The sequence below is a fragment of the Salmo salar genome, chromosome ssa17 (assembly GCF_905237065.1).
Source record: "Salmo salar chromosome ssa17, Ssal_v3.1, whole genome shotgun sequence".
NCBI classification, from domain to species: Eukaryota; Metazoa; Chordata; class Actinopteri; order Salmoniformes; family Salmonidae; genus Salmo; species Salmo salar.
Window position 1 is genome coordinate 77,737,841 of NC_059458.1, and position 22,142 is coordinate 77,759,982.

The 22,142-nt window shown below is 41.5% G+C and overlaps 1 long non-coding RNA gene and 1 pseudogene across 1 annotated transcript in view; both read left to right on the forward strand.

Moving 5' to 3' along the window:
* The window catches only part of LOC106599483 (uncharacterized), a 96,209-nt gene that overhangs the window by 30,951 nt on the left and 43,116 nt on the right, over positions 1 to 22,142 (forward strand). The gene's annotated exons all lie outside the window — the stretch shown is intronic.
* LOC123728278 (globoside alpha-1,3-N-acetylgalactosaminyltransferase 1-like) overlaps positions 8,930 to 22,142 on the forward strand; it is a 30,274-nt pseudogene continuing 17,061 nt past the window's right edge.

Here is a 22,142-nt window from a genome sequence, read left to right on the forward strand (position 1 = left end):
TTATCACATTAAGCACAGAAAGGCTTCATAATTGATAAAGGTCATGTGAAATTTATTTGACCTTTAATTTATTATTTATTTAATTATCAATGACTGATATTATCTCAAGCAAAGAAGCAAATGTATAAGATCTCCTAAGCCCATCTTAATCTGATGTTATTTTCGTCATTTTGTCATATTTCTACCATTATTTCATTTACATTTGAGTAATTTAGCAAACGCTGTGGTAATATTATCCTAAATACATATACTGGGACATCTTTTATAATTTTCCTCACAGTAACACACACTTTCAGTCTTTATTAGTCTTGTTACACCAATTATTTACAGGATCGGTGGGTCCCCGGCGGACGGTTGAGCTAACGTAGGCTAATGTGATTAGAAAATATCCCAGGACATAGACATATCTGATATGGGCAGAAATATTACATTATTGTTAATCTAACTGCACTGTCCAATTTACAGTAGCTATTACAGTGAAATAATACCATGCTATTGTTTGAAGAGAGTGCACAGTTATGAACTTGTACATTTATTAATAAACCAACTAGGCACATTTGGGCAGTCTTGATACAACATTTTGAACAGAAATGCAATGGATCATCGAATCAGTCTAAAACTTTGCCATACACCTGCCATCTAGTGGCCATAATCTATATTGTGCCTACACTCTAAGTGATAGAATGGCCTTTCTGTTGCATTTCAAATATGTTTTTCTTTGTATCATCTTATATTTTACCAGATCTAATGTGTTATATTCTCCTACGTTAATTACACATTTTCACAAACTTCAAAGTGTTTCCCTTTCAAACGGTATCAAGAATATGCATATCATTGCTTCTGGTACTGAGCTACAGGCAGTTAGATTTGGGTATTGCATTTTGGCGAAAATTGGAAAAAAAGGGTTCGATCCAAAAAAGGTTAATCTATGCCCTGAAAAATCTATTCAGTTCCTCCACATTGAAATTAATGGTGGCCAACTTGAAAATAGGCTGTTGTGACTGATTTTTATTAAATCTATGATGCCTCTGTGAATCTTTTCCAATGGGTCTCCTTGTTCTGTGGAAAGTTTGTTGTAGTTATCATCTGTGGTACGATGTGATAATAAAGCACATCCCAGAGCTGCCCATTTTGTCTCATCAATATACCATAAAATGCATACAGTTATGACCTTTCACCCCCCCAAAGTGGATCCATAGAGATGTCGTTAACATTCCAATTATTTTATACATTGTTTCATATCTCAAGTTAATAACGTATCAATTGCCTTATTTTGAAAATATTGTTCCCTGATAATACAAAATTACATTGCATATCCTCATTCCTGTTGGTTCAAATTACCAATGCCAGTGATAACCACATTTAGCTACCTCCTACAAGTGGTTTGTCATACCAAAACATAACCCACAGACATGGACCTTAATGAAAATTGTCATTAGACTTTGCCACACCAAAGTTGGAAAATGTGTGAAATTTGTCTCTCTGGGCCATGTACTCATCTGGGATGCATACTGTGTCTTCAATCATTGTGTAATCCATATTTGGCTCTAATTGTGTTTTTTTTAATGCTATTTTTATTGTGTTAATTCAGAATGTATATTTTTTTTGTTTTACTGTGACCAATAAAATCTAATTCTGTTGTCATTGATATCGAAAAGGGTCAAACTGACACTGACTGACGCTCCACAGACTTCCTGTGATGACAAACAAAATCCATTCTAGAGCTCAATGCCACAAATGCAGTTTATCTTTTTCAATTTCTATACATCAACATTTCTGTAAAAATTTGATGTATAGAATTTTCTATAAGCCCATGTGAAAACAAATCCCTTCCATCGTTTATTCATTATTTTATAGAAACAATATGTTCTTCCAGCATTCGTCTTGAACAGTGATTTCCTACTCATTCTAGAGACACAATACCTCCACTAGATGGGGGGTGTTTTGATCTAAAATACCTACTTTTCTAAAACCCCATGTGTTTGATCATTAGATTCATGAATTAATAGTCACTTCCTTTCCAAGACACAAAGCCTGGATGAAAATATTGTTTCTACAAAGGAATTAATAAACTGTTAAGGAATCTGCAGAGGAGGAAGAACCTGGGTCATTCCAAAGGCAATCTATTCTGGAACAGAGTAATACATCAAATCAGGCTTTATTTATATAGCACATTTCAGACATGAATGAAACCCAATGCACTTCATAGGAAAAAACAATGAAAATAAAAACAGAAATACTTACTACACTAGAATCATAAGAGAATAAAAAAACAACAAAAATAACAATTGTATAACTAAAAAGAGTAAAAAGCATCCTAAGGTAAATGCACACCTGTTCAGTGTTCATTACACCTGTTCAGTGTTCATGTACAGGTGACTAGAACGCATGTTATGGGCATTTTTACACGGGTTCATTACACCTGTTCAGTCTGTTGGGTAAGGAATGGCGATTTTGAAGTGGTTTTTGGATAATTGCCGAACACAATTTATTTGGTAGCTAACGTCACATTTTGTGATTTTTAAAATTATTTATGTATCAGAAAAAAGCACATAAAGGCTTCATAATTCATAAAGATATTTTCTTATTTTAATTAGCTATCCATCATTTTCCTTGTCTGAAGTATCAAGCACTAAATCCATGAATAAGTATGACACTTCCCATCCACAGATGAGAATGGTACCTACTTTTCCAAAACCCCATTTGTTTGATATATAAATTAAAGCAATCACCATCCTTATACTCTCCAAACCACAAAGGCTGAATTAAAATGTTTTCTAAAAATGAATTTATAAACTGTTAAGGAGGCAGCTTGAGGAGGGACCAGGGTGCAACATTTGAGAGAAAAAGCTTTTTGTGCACATGGAAAATGTCAGCCATCTTTTATTTCAGGTCATAAAACATGAGACCAACACTTTACATGATGCATTTATATTTTTGTTCAGTGTATAACTACGTCCATGTGACAATGTGCTGCAAACTGAGACGTCACCACTCAAGTTGGTAATCCAATGTTTTGAGAATAGCTGGCCAGCCGTCTGTCCAGTACATAACATGCACATATCTAATGTTATCTTAAGGCTACCTATGCACCGTTTCTTTTGATAGGATGTACATTTACCTACTCATTCCTTGACGTTGTCCAAGTTGTGATTTCTCATTAACTCTCCCTTCCTCCTCCAATGTATTCCATATTGCCCACTTCCTCACTAGACAGTAGCAACAAACTACTATAAAACGCTGCTGATTTCATTCAACATTTTAAAAAGGGTAGTAGACATTTACAGTAGACATTTCCTCGATCAGTCTAGCTCAGAACTAATGAGACTGTTTCAGTATGTAAAAAGTAACAGCACAAAACACACATTATTTTCACAAATATAAAATAAATGATTTGACTGAATAGATATTTAATAAATGTTTCAAAACAATACATTATACTATAGACCTGCTAAATTACTCACATCCAGCATAAAAACATTAGAAACAGAATAAACTTAAATAATTCTGTATTTATTTCTGATTTAACAATTATTCATGAAGTAAACATTGTATGACTTAGTGTGGTAGAAGAAGCTGTCCGTTTTCCTCCCCCTCCTTCATCCATGGCCAATATACCACGGCTAGGGCTGTATCCAGGCACTCCACGTTGTGTCGTGCCTAAGAACAGCCCTTAGCCGTGGTATATTCTTCATACACAACAAACCCCTGAGCTGCCGTATTGCTTAAATATAACACAGATACATATTATGAGCATGTGAGGTTTCAAATAATGTTACTACTACTAGCTTGCCCTCTCCCTGCTTTTCCTGAACATGTTTATCTGATATAGCTAGTTGTTATTGTTCTAGTTTGCTCATTCAAAGCAGGCTTTTGTCCTCCACTTCAGATGCTTGAATACATGATCATCATGTTGTGGCTGTCATATGGACGTTCCATCAGAACAACAACTAGATACACTCTTAGAAAGAAGGGTTCCAAAAGGATTCTTCAGCTGTCCCCATAGTATAACCCTTTTTGGTTCCAGGTAGGACCATTTTAGGTTCCATGTGGAACACTCTGTAGAAAGGGTTCCACATGGAACCCAAAATGTTTCTACTTGGAACCAAAAGGGTTCTTCAGAAAGTTATCCTATGGGGACAGCAAAATAACTTTTTAAGATCTTATTCTCCATTGTCTAGATTCTGCATGGAGCGAGACTGTTCTACTAAAACATTAGCTAATAGCTAAGATAGCTAACTTGAGCAAATACATCTCAGCTTCCTAACTGGAAAAGCCAACCAAATACACAACAAATATACACAAAGTAAACAATGACTTTCTAAACTAATGTTAGTCTCAACCAAATTACAAGTACAAAGAACTATTATGTTCCACAAGGTAACAACCATTAGTTAGAGGCTAGACAGAAGACTATTGCTAGCTAGCTAACCAGCCATGCTATTTCAATGAAAAGAAGCTAGCTAGCCAGCGTCAGCTGGTAGTTCTAATGCTATGTGGAAAAAAGTAGTTTATATTATTTCCTCCATTTTTCTCACCAATGATTTGCTGTAGCGTTTACATTCTGTAAATGTGATTGACTAATTTGAACAATTTGATCCATTGTTAGAAACATCTCCTCCCTCCCTGAGGAAGTGATTCTTCGCGACAAGCGGAAGTCAAACAAAGTCAATTATAATGAGGTGGGAGGGTGCTACAACAGGAACGATCAGACTCATGAGATTGTGTCGGTGCACCACACAGGCGTTGAGAGCGGTGGTACAATTACATGCATCTGAAAGTTTAAGGAAGGAACACAACTCCATCCAGGTCACCAGGAGGGATCAGCCAATGAATTATACTGGTGAGGAAACATACCATAACTGCAGGTAGCAGTAAATAACCATCCTTGTCTTTATACCTGGTCAGACAACACCCTCCAGGGGGCAGTAAATCACCATCCTTGTCTTTATACCTGTTCAGACAACACCCTCCAGGGGGCAGTAAATCACAATCCTTGTCTTTATACCTGGTCAGACAACTCCCTCCAGGGGGCAGTAAATCACCATCCTTGTCTTTATACCTGTTCAGACAACTCCCTCCAGGGGGCAGTAAATTACCATCCTTGTCTTTATACCTGTTCAGACAACTCCCTCCAGGGGGGCAGTAAATCACAATCCTTGTCTTTATACCTGTTCAGACAACTCCCTTCAGGTAGCAGTAAATCACCATCCTTGTCTTTATACCTGTTCAGACAACACCCTCCAGAGGGCAGTAAAATCACCATCCTTGTCTTTATACCTGGTCAGACAACACCCTCCAGGGGGGCAGTAAATCACCATCCTTGTCTTTATACCTGTTCAGACAACTCCCTCCAGGGAGCAGTAAATCACCATCCTTGTCTTTATACCTGTTCAGACAACACCCTCCAGGGGGCAGTAAATCACCATCCTTGTCTTTATACCTGTTCAGACAACACCCTCCAGGGGGCAGTAAATCACCATCCTTGTCTTTATACCTGTTCAGACAACTCCCTTCAGGGGGCAGTGTGCACCCTTTCTAGTTTGTTTACCAACTCATAGAAGTAGTAGGAGAACAAAATGTAATACTACAGAATGGAGATGGCCTCAATGGCATTGCCTGTGCTCTCACAGACACCATAATGGGGCCAGTAACATTATACAATGTTAATCTAAGTCTCTGTTTCAAACACATATAATAGAATACAGCCCTGCAGGAAATGCTGTGGGAATCAGAGAGGAAACCACAGTTGAAGTTGGCAAGCCAACGTGGTTTGTAGAGCTTGTGATAAGGATGTTTATAGCCACACTCATTCCTTGGCAACACCCTCAAAAAATAGGCCACACATTTCAACAATGGAGCAAATGACATCACATCCCATGACATTTAGGGGTGGCAGGTAGCCTAGTGGTTAGAGCGTTGGACCAGTAACTGAAAGGTTGCTAGATTGAATCCCTGAGCTGACAAGGTAAAGTCTATCATCCTGCCCCTGAACAAGGCAGTTAACCCAATGTTCCTAGGCTGTCATTGTAAATAAGAACTTGTTCTTAACTGACTTGCCTTGTTAAATAAAGGTTAAATAACATGCAAATATCACTTCATTTACCTGACGCATCTGTAGTATTGAAGTCATGATGACTCAATAGCAAAATGAGAGTTCATCAGTGTAGCCAGCTCGCTCTGTATCACTCTGACTGGTGTGTGCACCATTAAATTATTATTATTATTATTATTATTATTATTGCTGCTGTTGAACAAATGTCCAAATGGTTTTGTCTTTGAGAAGTTAGGAGGGGATGTGATGTTCATGTTAAATGGGTGTCTGTCCCTTTAAGAGCCCCTAAGACTGGGTTAAGGGAGACATGACCAGATAGAGAAACAGCATTTGCAAACAAAGGACAGAATGTAAACTTCACATCTGACTTAAAACCAGAAGAATCCGTTTTAACTGACGACAAAAAAACTTTTCCTGGGTCATAAGTTCTCAACATGGATTTACTTACTGTTGAAAGACACTACCATTCAAAAAGTTTGGGGTCACTCAGAAATGTCCTTGTTTTTGAAAGAAAAGCACATTTTTTTGTCCATTAAAAGAACATCAAATTGATCAGAAATGCAGTGTAGACATTGTTATTGATGTAAATGACTATTGTAGCTGGAAATGGCTGATTGTTTATGGAATATCTACATAGGCGTACAGAGGCCCATTATCAGCAACCATCACTCCTGTGTTCCAATGGCATATTGTGTTAGCTAATCCAAGTTTCATTTTAAAAGGCTAATTGATCATTAGAAAACCTTTTTCCAATTATATTAGCACAGCTGAAAACTGTTGTGCTGATTTAAAGAAGCAATACATCTGGCCTTGTTTAGACTAGTTGAGTATCTGGAGCATCAGCATTTGTGGGTTCGATTACAGGCTCAAAATGGCCAGAAACAAATAACTTTCTTCTGAAACTCGTCAGTCTATTCCTGTTCTGAGAAATTAAGGCTATTAAATGTGAGAAATTGCCAAGAAACTGAAGATCTCGTACAATGCTGTGTACTACTCCCTTCACAGAACAGCGCAAACTGGCTCGAACCAGAATAGAAAGAGGAGTGGGAGGCCCCGGTGCACAACTGAGCAAGAGGACAAGTACATTAGTGTCTAGTTTGAGAAACAGACGACTCACAAGTCCTCAACTGGCAGCTTCATTAATTAGTAACCGCAAAACACCAGTCTCAACGTCAACAGTGAAGAGGAGACTCCGGGATGCTGTCCTTCTAGGCAGAGTTGCAAAGAAAAAGCCGTATCTTAGACTGGCCAATAAAAAGAAAAGATGGGCAAAAGAACACAGACACTGGACTGAGGAACTCTGCCTAGAAGGCCAGCATCCCAGTTTTCATCAAAGATCTGTTCTTTGCTCCGTTCATCTTCCCCTCGATGCTGACTAGTATCCCAGTCCTTTCCTCTAAAATATCCCCACAACATGATGCTGCCACCACACTTCACCGTAGGGATGGTGCCAGGTTTCCTCCAGACGTAACACTTGGCATTCAGGCCAAAGAGTTCAGTCTTGGTTTCATCAGAACAGAGAATCTTGTTTCTCATGGCCAGAGTCCTTTAGGTGCCTTGTGGAAAACTCCAAGTGGGCTGTCATGTGCATTTTACTGAGTCGTTGCTTCCGTCTGGCCACTCTACCATAAAGGCCTGATTGGTGCAGTGCTGCAGAGATGGCTGTCCTTCTAGAAGATTCTGCCATCTCCACAGAGGAACTCTGGAGCTCTTTCAGAGTGACCATTGGGTTCTTGGTCAAGTCCCTGATCAAGGCTTTTCTCCCCCGAATGCTTAGTTTGGCCAGGCGGCCAGCTCTACGAAGAGTCTTGGTGGTTCCAAACTTCTTCCATTTAAGAATGATGGAGGCCGCTGTGTTCTTGGGGACTTTCCCACATCTGTTCCTCGACACAATCCTGTCTCGGAGCTCAACGGACAATTCCTTCCACCTCGTGGCTTGGTTTTTGCTCTGACATGCACTGTCATTTTCATTATCAGTTTTTGCACTGACATGCACTGATATCATTTTCAAATAACTGAAAGTGAGAGGTTGTAATCTGAACAAAGGAAAAAAGGCCATTCTTGAACATGGGGTGAGACATTCTTACTAATCTGCCAGAGAACCAGTTTGGATTTAAATATAACTTGTGTGACTGAAGCCTTTAGTGAGAGGTCTAATGCTTTAATATTTAATCATTTCTGCCCTCCGAATTCATATTCATTATATAAATAGGCCCGTTTAATTTTGACTAACTTGCCGTTCCAAATAAAATGGAATATTTTTTGCTCATATAATTAAAAAATAAACACGCTGGTAGGTGTAGGCCATGAGGAAATAGGTAAACTGCAGTAGGACTATTGAGTTAATTAGGGTGCTTTTTCCACAAATATGCACATATTTTCCTTTCCATGGTAGCTAGCTCTTATCTACGGTGTATTTGGAAAGTATTCAGACCCCTTCCCTTTTTCCACATTTTGTTACGTTACAGCCTTATTTTAAATGGATTGAGTAATTCTTTGTCTCATCAATCGACACACAATACCCCATAATGACAAAGCGAAAACCGACATCAATCATAGACAACCTCGAATTTTGTCTTAATTAACATAACTTGAGCCCACAGCCACTGGAGGACACACCCCTACCTAATTACCCACCCCCCAAATCAGTTCTCCACAAACCTCATGTTTACATCCATCCATGGGTGAAACCACGTGGATAAATTATTTTTTAAAGCAAACTAGATTGACTCCAATCCTATTCTTCCACTCTCCACCTTGTTTTCCTGCTAGAACTGTCCGCAGCTTATTTTGTTTTTATATAAAGGATTATCCAAAGTACCAATATAAAAAAGGTTCTCCACAGCCCAAAAAAGGTTTCCCTTACAGTGAAGTTAAAACCCCTTTTTGGTACTAGCACCTTTTTTTGAGAGAGCAATAACATCAGCCCATATCTTCATTAACTAATGAATTACGTTTTGTTCTCCCAGGCTATTGTACAAGCAGCCCAGTGTCTTGGTGGGGTGAGTAGTGTTATCTTATGTTAGTTACTTATCATTGTTAACTTCCACATCAGCGTGTAGCCTAGTATACCACACACCTTTTCAAGGACCTTTATTTGAAAAACAATTGAGATAATAATCAGTACCACACATTCCAGCTTGATCTGTATATCTGTAAACATTGAGATCATAATCAGTACCACACATTCCAGCTTGATCTGTATATCTGTAAACATTGAGATCATAATCAGTACCACACATTCCAGCTTGATCTGTATATCTGTAAACATTGAGATCATAATCAGTACCACACAGTCAGGCTTGATCTGTATATCTGTAAATATTGATATCATAATCAGTACCACACAGTCAGGCTTGATCTGTATATCTGTAAATATTGATATCATAATCAGTACCACACAGTCAGGCTTGATCTGTATATCTGTAAACATTGAGATCATAATCAGTACAACACAGTCAGGCTTGATCTGTATATCTGTAAACATTGAGATCATAATCAGTACAACACAGTCAGGCTTGATCTGTATATCTGTAAACATTGAGATCATAATCAGTACAACACAGTCAGGTTTGATCTGTATATCTGTAAACATTGAGATCATAATCGGTACAACACAGTCAGGCTTGATCTGTATATCTGTAAACATTGAGATCATAATCAGTACAACACAGTCAGGTTTGGTCTGTATATCTGTAAACATTGAGATCATAATCAGAACAACACAGTCAGGCTTGATCTTGTTCTGTTTCTTTAGTCGTACTGATGTGGTGGCAGTCACCCCATGGTTGGCACCCATCGTCTGGGAAGGAACCTTTGACCCTGACCTCGTCGACATAATCTACAAGTCCATGAACCTCACCATAGCAACAACAGTGTTTGCCGTTGGAAAGTGAGTAGCCTACAACTTTTCCCAAATATTCAAAAGGGAAATTAAACTATCAATATTTTTACAACACTGAAACTACACCGAGTGTACAAACATTATGAACACGTGCTTTCTCCATAACAGACTGACTAGGTGAATCCAGGTGAAAGCTATGATCCCTTATTGATGTCACTTGTTAAATCCACTTCGATCAGTGTAGACGAAGGAGAGGAGACAGGTTAAAGAAGGATTGTTAAGCCTCAACACATTCCGATGGTGAATGGGCAAGACAACAAAAAACCACTCAGTGTATGAGGACATAACCAGCTAATGTCACATGGCAGGTAATACAATATCATGATGTCATGATTCACAGCTTGGCTAAGATTTGAATAACTGTACTACTTTGTTTATTTCCTGGTAGACTGTAATTTCTGTTCAGAAACGGTTGAGTATGTCCTATACAGTCCTATGAGAATGACCATACAGTTACAGAGGGTTTCTGGCATCAGAATCGCAGGAGCCTGTTACTGCCATTGTGCACTTGAGCAAGGCACCTTAAACCCTTATGTTATGTACAGGTAACTGACAAAATAGTGGAAAACACTAGTAAATGAGGGATACAAAGTATATTGAATGTAGGTGCTTCCCACACAGGTGTGGTTTCTGAGTTAATTAAGCAATGAACATCCCATTATGCTAACGGTCATGTATAAAAAGGCTGGGCTGACCATTATTTCAGTCATTCTTTTTGCTACCATGGCTATGCCCCCAGATCAACAATGCCCCCATTTACAGGGCACAAGTAGTCACCTAAGGGTTTGATGAGCATGAAAACGATGTAAACCATATGCCAGTCACCAGATCTCAATCCAAATGAGCCTGAGATAGTGTTTCCACCACCATCAACAAAACACCAAATTATCCCTCCGATAGAGTTTCAGACACTTGTAGAATCTTTGCCAAGGTGCATTAGAACTGTTCTGGTGGCTGGTGGTGGACCAAGGTGGCTGGTGGTGGCTCATGGTGGCCCAAGGTGGCTGGTGGTGGCCCAATGTGGCTGGTGGTGGCCAAAGGTGGCTGGTGGTGGCCAAAGGTGGCTCGTGGTGGCCCAAGGATGCTGGTGGTGGCCCAAGGTGGCTGGTGGTGGCCCAACTCTCTATTAAGTACCCTTTATGTTGATGTTTCCTATATTTTGTCAGTTACCTGTGTGTCTTTAAATTCTGACAGATACGTCCGCTTTCTCCAAGATTTCCTGGAGACAGCAGAGAAGCACTTCATGGTCGACTTCAACGTGCGCTACTATGTTTTCACTGATCGTCCCGACGATGTTCCATCAGTGAACATGTCCCAGGGGGAGACATTTGAGTGTGATCCAGGTCCCAGGTTCAAACCGCTGGCAGGAGATATCTGGTTGCTGTGATTCACCCATGGTTTTACCAGGCGACCCGTGACCGCTTCACATATGAACGGCATCCAGCCTCGACAGCCTACATCCCCATGGATGAGGGAGACTACTACTACGCCGGGGCTGTGTTCGGAGGGTCCGTGGAGGATGTGTACACACTAACAAAGGTTTGTCGGAACCAGCTTGAAGAGGACGCGAGGAATTCCATCGAGGCTGCCTGGCAGGAGGAGAGTCACCTCAACAGGTACCTGCTTTACAACAAGCCCAGCAAGCTGTTGTCTCCAGAGTACCAGTGGGATGACAAGAAGACCAAAACCAATGAGGTCAAAGTCATTCGCTTCTCTTCTGTCATTAACCTCTCTAGGGTAGGTGGCACCAAATCGTCCCACCTACGTAACAGCCAGTGTAATCCCGTGGCGCGTTATTCAAAAACCTCAAAATGCAAAAACTTCAATTTTTCAAACATATGACTATTTTACACCATTTTAAAGACAAGACTCTCGTTAATCTAACCACACTGTCCGATTTCAAAAAGGCTTTACAACGAAAGCAAAACATTAGATTATGTCAGCAGAGTACCCAGCCAGAAATAATCAGACACCCATTTTTCAAGCTAGCATATAATGTCACATAAACCCAAACCACAGCTAAATGCAGCACTAACCTTTGATGATCTTCATCAGATGACAATCCTAGGACATTATGTTATACAATACATGCATGTTTTATTCAATCAAGTTCATATTTATATCAAAAACCAGCTTTTTACATTAGCATGTGACTGCCGGTGAATTTACTAAATTACTCACGATAAACGCACAACAAAAAGCACAACAATTATTTTAAGAATTATAGATACAGAACTCCTCTATGACTCGATATGTCCGATTTTAAAATAGATTTTTGGTGAAAGCACATTTTGCAATATTCTCAGTAGCTATTTAGACACCCAGCAAGTTTAGCACTCATCAAAGTCAGATTTACTATAAGAAAAATGTTATTACCTTTGCTGTCTTCATCAGAATGCACTCCCAGGACTTCTACTTCAATAACAAATGTTGGTTTGGTTCAAAATAATCCATAGTTATATCCAAACAGCGGTGTTTTGTTCGAATGCGTTCAAGACACTATCCGAAAGGGTAAATAAGGGTGACGAGCATGGCGCAATTGCGTGACAAAAAAATCTAAATATTCCATTACTGTACTCGAAGCATGTCAACTGCTGTTTAAAATCAATTTTTATGCCATTTTTCTCATAAAAAAAGCGATAATATCCGACCGGGAATCTGCGTTTAGGTAAACAGACGAAAGAAAATAAAGCATTTGGTCAACTTCGGCATCGCGCCTAAGCCCATAGTACTCTGATTGGCCACTTGCCAAAAGCGATAATGTGTTTCAGCCAGAGGCTGCCTCGATATCGTTCAGCTTTTTCCCGGGCTCTGAGAGCCTATGGGAGCCGTAGGTAGTGTCACGTTAGAGCAAAGATCCTCAGTCTTCAATAAAAAGAGCCAAGATGAAACACAACTTGTCAGACAGGCCACTTCCTGCATGGAATCTTCTCAGGTTTTGGCCTGCCATTTGAGTTCTGTTATACTCACAGACACCATTCAAACAGTTTTAGAAACTTTAGGGTGTTTTCTATCCAAAGCCAATAATTATATGCATATTCTAGTTACTGGGCAGGAGTAGCAACCAGATTAAATCGGGTACGTTTTTTATCCGGCCGTGTCAATACTGCCCCCTAGCCCCAACAGGTTAAAAACTATGCTGAAATTCGTCCCAATGTATAGGACTAAGAATTGGATATTCAACCGGCCGAAAAAAACTTTATTGATTATGGTGAATGTCAGGTTAATTTCGAAGTATTGCTTCACTGAGGTTTGGGTTAAGGTTAGGGAAAGGCATAAAATGTCTCATTGGGTATACAGATGTCTGGCGCCATTCATTTTCTGTTGGTGAAATACATACACTTTGTTTTATACCCTGATGAAGACAGCTTGGCTGTCGAAAGGTTCGATATTACATTTTTGCATCTGAGCTCCTAGAGTGTGCGGCTCTCCTTTATTTTCATGAAATATATACTCTAACATAAAACTACCATTTTTAATGTACTATATATATCAGTCACTGTTGTAGTTTAGGGATAATAACATTCTTCACTTATAGGAAAATATATATTTTTATTACCTTATTCATCCTGTATTCTGTAGACTATCTATTGTGTATGTTGATTATTGGGAAAAATCTCAAATGTTGTTTTTTTTTAAATACGATTATGTGTATTTTTCTTGAAATAAATATTTAACCGCTTTCAGAATGTTTGTGTTATTTCACTACTTGTTATATTTTCTATAGCCTAACTAAAATCAACATCTCCCCTGTTACAACGATATGCGGTGTATGAGTAACAAACCAGTGGTTTAGTGGAGAAATAGGGAATGTTAAATGGATTCCATCTATAGATTTGTACATCAGACAAGACACAGTGGTGGACTGAATTTCCATTAAGAAAAACTTCAGCATAATGTCAAAGTGGACCTGGCATTCCTGTCCAGAAACAACCCCTAACCACAATACATATACTGTAAACTGTAAGAAAACAAAGAAAAATACCCTTTTAAAAGGTAATATGGAGGATTCCCTTCCTTGTGTAAAAACATCCTGCCAATGTCAAGGCAAAAGGGAAAATCCTTCAATTCAAGTCATACCATCTAATCAATGTTATGTGAGGGATAATCAACCAGGGGCTATGGGTTCAATGGAAAATAATGAACGACGTGGAAGGTGCCTTCCGTGACCCGCTTGAGGATTAGATTTGACAATGTAAAAACACAATACAACCACAGATGTATAAAATCCATTTAAAATGATTGAAGATGACAAGTTAAAATTGAAAATACATAAAACCAAATACGTACACAAAATTATAATATGAAAACAAATAGTTTCATTAATACTACATTGAACAAAAATATCAACTCAACATGCAACAATTTAAAAGATTTTACTGAGTTACAGTTCTTATAAGGAAACCAGTCAATGTAAATTCATTCATCAGGCCCTTATCTATGGATTCAACATGACTGCAAATACAGATATGCATCTGTTGGTCAAAGATAACTTTAAAAAAGGTATGGGTGTGGATCAGACAGCTAGTCAGTATCTGGTGTAACCATCATTTGCCTCACACATCTCCTTCGCCTAGAGTTGGTCAGGCTGTTGATTGTGGCATGTGGAATTCTGTTGATGCAAAGCATCCCAAAACATGCTCACTGATTGACATATCTGGTGAGTGTGCAGGCCATGGAAGAATTGAGACATGCACAGCTTCCTGGAATTGTGTACAGATCCTTGCGACATGGGGCCGTGCATAATAATGCTGAAACATGAGGTGATGGCGGCGGATGAATGGCACGACAAGGGGCCTCAGGATCTCGTCAAGGTATCTCTATGCATTCAAATTACCATTGATAAAATGCAATTGTGTTCATTGTAGTTTATGCCTGCCCATACCATAACCCCCCTGCCACCGTGGGACACTCTGTTCACAACGTTGACATCAACAAACCACTTACCAATACGACACCAAACACGCTGTCTGCCATCTGCCCGGTACAGTTGAAACCAGGATTCATCTGTGAAGAGCACATTTCTCCAGCTGCCAGTGGCCATTAAAGGTGAGCATTTGTCCACTGAAGTCAGTTACAATGCCGAACTGCAGTCAGGTCAAAATACCGGCGAGGTCGACGAGCACGCAGATGAGCTCCCCTGACGCGGTTTCTGACAGTTTGAGCACAAATTCTTTGGTTGTGCAAACCCACAGTTTCATCAGCTGTCCGGGTGGCTGGTCTCAGATGATCCAGCAGGTGAAGAAGCCGGATGTGGAGCTCCTGTGCAGGTGTGGTCAGACATGTTCTACAGTTGTGAGACCTGTTGGATGTCCTGCCAAATTCTCTAAAATGACATTGGAGGTGGCTTATGGTTGAGAAGTTTACATTAAATTATCTGGCCACAGCACTGTTGGACATTCCTGCAGTCAGCACGACAATTGCATGCTCCCCTCAAAACTTAAGACGTCTGTGGCTTTATGCTGTGTGACAAATCTGCACATTTTAGAGTGGCCTTTTATTGTCCCCAGCAGAATGTACACCTGTATAATGATCATGCTGTTTAATCAGCTTCTTGATATGCCACACCTGTCAGGTGGATGGATTATCTTGTCAAAGGAGAAATGCTCACTAACAAGGATGCATATAAATTTGTGCACAAACATGTTGAGAGAAATAAGCTTTTTTGTGTGTATGGAACATTTCTGGGATCTTTGACTTTACATGTTGTGTTTATATTTTTGTTCAGAATATTATACTTTCTCTTAGCCTGTTCTGTCTTAAAACATTCCTTAAGGCTTGCCTTATAACTTAATAACTTATGGATGGATTTTGATCTGTTTTGGTACACAACTCCATTCCTCTGCACAAGTGTTAAGGAAATAGCTTTTTTCCAGCCAGGCTCCTATAGTGCAGCGGTCTGATATTGGAAACACTGGCTCTGGTGTGATGGCTATGAGAGTCTGTAATGAAATTAAAATAACCAGACAGGTAACTGTCGCAGGATCCAACGAAAGTGCCGCCCCTCGGCGGTCGTCGTTCCCGGCCTATTAGCTGCCACCGATAGTTGTTTCTGTGTCTTTTGGTTTTGTCTGTCTGTTCCACACCTGTTTTGTGTCTGTCATTAGTGGGGCCTTATTTAGTGTGTGTTTTCAGTTGGGGTTTTGTGCGGGATTGTTTATTGTCCACTCAGGACGGTGGGACGTGATTTGTACATTTTCACTGACAGTTTTGTCAGAAGATTTACCGGCTGCGCCCCTTGCTTTTTGTGCCGTGTGATAATATTTTTCGTGTTTTATGGGAATGTGTTTTTCCCAGGCAGACTGTATGTAGCGCCCTGTGCCTTAGGCCTTTTGTGTGTGTCGATTTATTAAAAGACACTCACCTCCAGCACCTCTGTCTCCTGCATCTGATTCCGCCTCTACACTAGTCCAAGTCAGTCGTGACAGAATCCCGCACCATCACCTATGGAGTCAGCAGGAGCAGAAGCGCCATCCATGGCTGAGCAGGTCTCCCAACATGCCAGCCTCCTTCACCGCCTAGGCTCGGCCATGGATCAGGTGTTGGCCCGGTTGGAGAGCTGGGAGAGAGGTGCCTCCCCAGCCAGACCAGCTCCGGTCCCTCACCCTGCGCCCCTACCCACACCCACTGAAGCGGGTGCCGGCGGGATCCGGATTTCACCTCCCAGGGAGTTCGATGGGACGGCCGCTGGGTGCAAGGGGTTCCTGCTCCAACTAGAACTGTACCTGGCGACCGTCCGCCCCTCCCCTCCGACGAAGAGAGGGTGAGCGTCCTCGTCTCGTGCCTCACGGGTCGAGCCCTGGAATGGGCCAATGCGGTCTGGGATGGTCCAGACTCGGCCCGGGGTGACTACCCTGAGTTCACCCGCCGCTTCCGGCGGTTTTCGATCATCCCCGGAGGGCAGGGCGGCGGGTGAGCGACTATTCCATTTGAGACAGGAGATGAGGAGAGCTCAGGATTTCGGCATTGGAATTCCGGACTCTCGCCGCTGGATCGGGGTGGAACGAGCAGGCCCTGATAGACCACTATAGGTGCAGCCTTCGCGAGGAGGTCCGCGCGAGCTGGCTTGTAGGGGACAACACCTCCACTCTGGACCAACTGGTGGATTTGTCCATTAGATTGGACAACCTGCTGGCTGCCCGGGGACGTTCCAGTCGGGGCCTGTTCGTTCCGCCTCCCAGTCCTCCCGCTCCACAGCCCATGGAGATTGGGGGGGGCTTCATTGAGGAGGACCGGAGGGGGCTCTCCTGCACCCGATATGGGCGCAGAGGACACACTGTGGACCAGTGCTGGAGAGGTCCCTCCGGGAGTTCGGAGTGCAGGCAGAGCACTACTTCGACCCCCCAGGTGAGTCCGCACCAGCCACACCCAGAGCCCCCTGTCGACCACTTGTACACCTCCATTTTTTTTCCTACTTTTTCCCCTCACTTCCAGTATAAGGCGCTAGTCGATTCAGATACAGCTGGGAGTTTTATGGACCGTGGGTTAGCTAAGAGGTTAGGGATTCCCCTGGTTCAGCTGGACCACCCCTTCCCCATGCACGCCCTAGATAGTCGACCGCTAGGGTCAGGCCAAGTAGGGGAGGTCACCGTGCCACTGGTTATGCAGACGTGGGGGGTCATGAGGAGCGTATCAGCCTGTTCCTCATTGACTCCCCAGCGTTTCGGTGGTACTGGGAATCCCCTGGCTAGCCACACACAACCCCCAGATTTCGTGGGGCAGAGGGCTCTGACGGGGTGGTCGAGGGAGTGCTCAGGTAGGTGCATAGGAGTTTCCATCGGTGTGACTACGGTGGAGAGTCCAGACCAAGTCTCCACCGTGCACATTCCCTCAGAGTATGCCGATTTGGCTATCGCTTTCAGTAAGACGAAGGCCACTCTGTTACCCCCCATCGACGAGGGGATTGTGCGATAAACCTCCAGGCCGACGGTTCTTCCTAGGAGTCACGTGTATCCTCTGTCTCAGGAGGAAACAGTGGCTATGGATACATACGTCACTGAGTCCTTGAGACAGGGATACATTCGGCCCTCTAAGTCCCCATCTCCTCGAGCTTCTTTTTTGTGAAGAAGAAGGAGGGAGAGGTCTGCGCCCGTGCATTGACTATAGAGGTCTAAATGCTATCACAGTGGGTTTCAGTTACCCGCTACCTCTCATTGCTACGGCAGTGGAGTCATTTCACGGGGCGCGCTTTCTTCACGAAATTGGATCTCAGGAGTGCGTATAACCTGGTGCGTATCTGAGATGGAGACGAGTGGAAAACCGCATTTAGTACCACATCGGGCCATTATGAGTACCTCGTCATGCCGTATGGGTTAAAGAACGCTCCCGCTGTCTTCCAATCCTTTGTGGACGAGGTCCTTAGGGACATGCTCGGGCAGGGTGTGGTGGTGTGCTCGATGACATCCTGATCTGCTCCGCCACACGTGCCGAGCATGTGTCCCCTGAGTGCGTAAAAGTGCTTGGGCGGCTGCTGGAGCATAACCTATACGTCAAGTCTGAGAAATGTGAGTTCTTCAAACGAGCCGTCTCATTTCTAGGATATCGCATTTCCACCTCGGGGGTGGAGGTGGAGTGTGACCGTGTGACGGCTGTGCGTAATTGGCCAACCCCAACCACTGTGAAGGAGGTGCAGCGGTTCTTGGGGTTCGCTAATTATTATAGGAAGTTTATCCGGGGTTTTGGCCAGGTGGCAGCTCCCATTATCTCACTGATGAAGGGGGGCCGGTGCGGCTACGATGGTCAGCAGAGGCGGACAGAGCCTTCCATCGTCTGAAGGTTCTGTTTACCAATGCACCTGTCCTGGCGCAGCCGGACCCCTCTTTTCCATTCATAGTGGAGGTGGGCCGCGTCCGAGGCTGGGGTAGGAGCTGTGCTATCGCAGCGCTCGGGCGTTTCCTCGAAGCTCCGCCCATGTGCGTTCTTTTTCTAGAAGCTGAGCCTGGCGGAGCGCAACTATGATGTGGGGGACCGGGAGCTGTTAGCCGTGGTCAGGGCTTTGACGGTGTGGAGATATTGGCTTGAGGGGCACGTCACCCTTTTCTCATCTGGACCGACCACCGTAACCTGGAGTATATTCGGGCAGCGAGGAGACTTAAGGCACATGAAAGTTCACATGTTCTAGAAGGCATTTCTGTCCCCAAACGCATTTTTGATTTAAAAACAAATACATGTTATTAGCAGTGACACGGGACTTACGCCTAGTTTCTTGAAACAAGTCACATATAAGTATTGTTGGATTTGTTTAATGTATATAGGTGTTTATAGATATTAAATGCCGAAGTAGTTGTTTTGTAGTTTGTGATACAGGTGTTGTTGATGTAGTTTTTTACACTGTAGTTTGTGAAAGTGGTGTGGAGTGATTATGAAATGTTTTGGGATATACCCCACTCTACACTAATCTTTAGATTCATGTTTTTAAACAACTCATAATATTTGAAAGCATGTATACAACTAGTATTATTTAAGAATCAGAATAACTGACAAATATACACTGCATTCAGAAAGTATTCAGACCCTTGAGTTTTTCAATATTTAGTTACGTTACAGACTTATTGTCAAGTCATTTTCTTGAATCCTACCATCATAGTCTAGTACACGTTGAATGAAGATGATTAGACTACTCATGTTTCTACTACGTGACTATGTTTTACGCTCTCACTACAGAACATATTAATTATAGGACCTTTATGCCCTCACGCTAGTCCCCAAACAGGAAAACGGCATGTCAGGCTACTAAATGAAATAATGACATATCAGATGAATGTTTTTAAAAGGTATTGGTGAAAGTAATCCAAAAAAGTAATCAGATTACATTACTGATTTTGAGTAATCCCAAGGATTACTTTACTGTTTACTTTATTGTTCGTGTTATTACAATCAATATTATATGAACCATTTATTAGCAGCTTGTAAACAAAGCTGCTGTGCTTAACTCACAAAAACTTCATTTTTCATCACTTTGAAGTGACGCAAATGGCAAATGAAGCCTTCCATTTTGAGATATATTAAACAACTTATTTTTAACCAAAATAATTTGATACAGTTACTAAAAGATCTGAACATCTTCATTGGTAGATGTTATATCTGCCCTGATTTCATGTTTTGAATAGCAGATTAATATACAAAGAGCTAATACCCTCTACGTGTTGGGAAAGTGGTCAACATTTCAGTTGTTTTAAAAAGTGGAAAGCAAATAGAGTTGATGTAGTTACTAAAACATCTGTATGGTTTGATTCTGGTTGGCTTCTAAACCGCTTCTACCCCAAGCCATAAGACTCCTGAACAGCTAATCAAATGGCCACCCAGACTATTTGCATGCCCCCCCCCCCCCTTCACTGTTGCTGCTACTCTGTTATTATCTATATAGCCACTTTAAGAACTCTACCTACATGTACATAATTACCTCAATTACCTCGACACCAGTGCCCTCTCATTTTGTCACATTGTACCGGTACACCCTGTATATAGCCCCGCTATTGTTATTTACTGCTTGTCTTTAATAATTTGTTTTTCTTATCTTTTACTTTTTTTTAGGGATTTTCTTAAAACTGCATTGTTGGTTAAGGGCTTGTAAGTAAGCATTTCACTGTAAGGTCTACACCTGTTTTCGGCGCATGCAACAAATACAATATGATTTGAATGTTCCGATTTCATATTTGAATAGCAGAGAAGTAGACTAAGATTGCATAGGCTTTGTCTCCCCAGCCCAGGGGCCAGACCAAAAATGTGTCCACTTCGGGGTGGCAAAGGTTTGATGGTATTACATTTCCCCCACAAGGCATTGATCAAATTGATATTTACATAAAAATGGGTTGCTTGGCTCCTGGATGCGTCTAGACATTATTTACACATTCTTCTAGCCTAGCATTTGTTGGGGTTTGTCTAAATCTTAGTGCTTGCCTCTCCAACCTGTGAACTACAGTGGCTTGTGAAAGTATTCACCGCCATTGGCATTTTCCTATTTTGTTGCCTTACAACCTGGAATAAAATGTACTTTTTGGGGGGTTTGTATCATTTGATTTTCTCACAACATGCCTACCACTTTGAAGATCAAAATATTTTTTTATTGTGAAACAAACTAGAAATAAGACAAAAACAGAACTTGAGCGTGCATAACTATTCACCCCCCAAAATGCAATACTTTGTAGAGCAACTACAGCTGCAAGTCTTTTGGAGTATGTCTCTATAATCCTGGCACGTCTAGACACTGGGATTTTTGCCCGTTCTTCAAGGCAAAACTGCTCCAGCTCCTCAAGAAGAATGGGTTCCGCTGGTATACAGCAATCTTTAAGTCATACCACAGATTCACAATTGGATTGAAATCTGGGCTTTGACCTAGGCCATTCAAGACATTTACATTTTTCTGGCCACTCTTCCATAAAGCCCAGCTCTGTGAAGTGTACGTCCTAAAGTGGTCGGATGGACAAATACTCCAGTCTCTGCTGTGGAGCTTTGCAGCTCCTTCAGGGTTATCTTTGGTGCCTACTACCGAAACCAAACGTGTGCAACGAATGTATTAGGGACTTGTGTTCTATTGTATAAAATGCTTTACAAAAGTTGAGGAATATTATAATACTGTCGGAGTCAACTGAATCAGCGCGAACAATCAAGTCTAAAACTAAACTAACGTTACAGCTGATGTGGCGACATTTCATGAAACCAATTTGGGTTTCATTAATAAGGTGGTTTTGGCCCATTTTAAGTCTATTAGCTTATGCTAAAATTATCAGTTTATAAACTGTATTAAATAATCTAATAGGTCTCCAATTATCTATGAAAATGGGATCTTTATCAGGTTTTGGTATTAAGGAAATAATCCCTTGTTTAATGATAGTAACCAGCTCACCCTTAGCAAGGCATTCTTGGAACATGTTGAATATGGGTCCCTCTAAATGTTCCCAAAAGTGTAAATGAAATTCCACAGAAAGACTATCTGTTCCAGGTGCTTTGCCCTTCTTCACAGATTTAAGAGCATAAAAAGGCATTTTAACGTGATAGATTTAGCCGGTGGTAATTTGTGAAATAGACAAATTCTCAGTAAAGCGGCTGGAATGCGCTTTTAACCAATCAGCATTCAGGATTAGACCCACCCGTTGTATAAATTCATAACATTATCTCGGTGATGTTGTTGACCTTTTGCAGTTTTGTTACTTGGGTCAAGGAACAACACATTTTTTGGTGAGT